We start from the raw sequence: 1,979 nt of genomic DNA, 5'->3' as shown, positions 1-1,979 counted from the left end.
CTTGCATAGCTTAATTTTCGCAACAAGTTTTTGGCGCCGTTGCCGGGGACTGAAAATAATTATCAATATTAGTCTGATTAATTTTTATTCTAATTTGATTTTAATTTCTCTTGTTTCTAATCTGTTTAGTTGCTTAATTTATCTATCTTAGGTGAATTGTGTTATATGCGTAGCAGAAAAGGAGCAGACAATCTTGTTCCTTTGAATCCTGAGATTGAAAAGTCCTGCAAACAAAACAGAAAGAACAAGAGGGAGGCCCAGAAATCTGTGAATATGGCACAGAATGAAGGGGATGGCAGGAATGCTTTAATTCCTGGAATTGTACAAGGGGGTCAGGCTTAGAACAATGCTGAGAGGAGCCTGAGACATTATGTACTGCCCACTCTGACGGGAGTACAAAATAGTATATGCCCACCAGCTGTAGAGGCTAACAATTTTGAAATCAAGCCAGCTATTCTACAAATGGTGCAATCCTCTGTTCAATTTAATGGGTTGCCTTCTGAAGATCCTCACACCCATTTTTCTAATTTTTTGGAACTGTGTGGAACTTTTAGATACAATGGGGTGAGTGATGACGCAATTAAGCTTAGGATTTTCCCATTTTCTCTGAGGGACAGAGCTAAAAGTTGGCTGAACTCCTTGCAACCGAACTCTATTGTCACCTGGCAAGATCTAGCTCAGAAGTTTTTGTCAAAATTCTTCCCTCTGTCCAAAGTTGCTAAATTGAGGGGAGAGATCAATAATTTTTGCCAAAATGATGGAGAGTCATTGTATGAAGCTTGGGAATGGTTCAAGGAACTCTTGAGAAGATGTCCTCATCATGGCATTGAACAGTGGATGTTAGTACATAATTTTTACAATGGTTTATGTCCTACAACCAGAACCATTATTGATGCTGCAGTGGGTGGTACGTTTATGAGCAAGAGTGCAACTGGTGCTTATGAGCTGCTGGAGGACATGGCCACAAACAATCATCAGTGGTCTGAGGAAAGATCATTAGGAGTCAGAAAGGTAGCTGGGGTGCATGAGCTGGATGCAATCACTGCTCTAACAGCACAAGTAGCCTCCCTGACAAAACAGTTACAACAGAGCACTGTATCTGCTAATGCGGTTCAAATGGCAGTTAGGTGTGAAATTTGTGGTGGTTCTCACTCTATCGATCAGTGCCCTATCAGTATGAATAATAACACTCCAATGGATCACGCTCAGGTTCAACCGGTGGGAAATTTTCAGAGGCCACTCAATAATCCATTCTCCAATACTTACAATCCTGGGTGGCGAAATCACCCCAATTTTTCTTGGAAGAATAATCAAGGCCAGCAACCTCAGTTTCAGGGCCAATTTCAGAACAACATGCCTCAGCCACCTATGCATCAAGCCTCTTCATCACAACAGCCTAGGCCTCAACAATCAATGAATCAAGCTCAACCTGAAAGGCCTAATGAACTTCAAGCTGCATTATTGACCCTCACCAATACTCAAACTCAGTTTATGACAGAGACTAGATCTTCTATCAGAAACCTGGAAACACAAGTTGGGCAGTTGGCCAATATGCTCAATAACAGACCGCAAGGAAATTTGCCCAGTAATACTGATGTCAACCCTAAGGAGCAAGTTCAGGCAATTACTCTGAGGAGTGGGAAGAAAATTGAGCAGCCTAGACCTCCACAGGCAGTGGTTCAGAATAAAGAGATGGGTGAACAGTTTGATCCAGCAGAGGTTACTGAAGACCACCAGCTTTCAGAAAGGAATCCGCCAGTTGTTAATGAGCAGCTAGTTCGAGTTCCATACCCTCAGAGGCTTAGAAAGACTACCCTTGATAAACATTTTTCTAAATTTTTAGAGGTGTTTAAAAAGCTGCATATAAATATTCCTTTCGCTGAGGCCTTGGAGCATAGCTATGTGAAATTCATGAAGGAGATTCTGTCAAAGAAAAGGAGGATGGAGGACTATGAGACTGTAGCACTCACTGAAGAGTG

General features: G+C 41.8%; 1 non-coding gene across 1 annotated transcript; it reads right to left on the bottom strand.

Annotated features, from left to right (window-relative positions):
* Window positions 1-720: 720 nt before the first annotated feature.
* LOC133833453 (small nucleolar RNA R71) lies at window positions 721-827 on the bottom strand. The gene has a single exon (XR_009892832.1). It is a non-coding gene; the product is annotated as a small nucleolar RNA R71 (small nucleolar RNA).
* Between the last annotated feature and the right edge of the window lie 1,152 nt (window positions 828-1,979).

The sequence above is a fragment of the Humulus lupulus genome, chromosome 4 (genome assembly GCF_963169125.1).
Source record: "Humulus lupulus chromosome 4, drHumLupu1.1, whole genome shotgun sequence".
NCBI lineage: Eukaryota > Viridiplantae > Streptophyta > Magnoliopsida > Rosales > Cannabaceae > Humulus > Humulus lupulus.
Note: the sequence above shows the minus strand (reverse complement) of the source record. Positions and strands in the feature narration are given on the sequence as shown.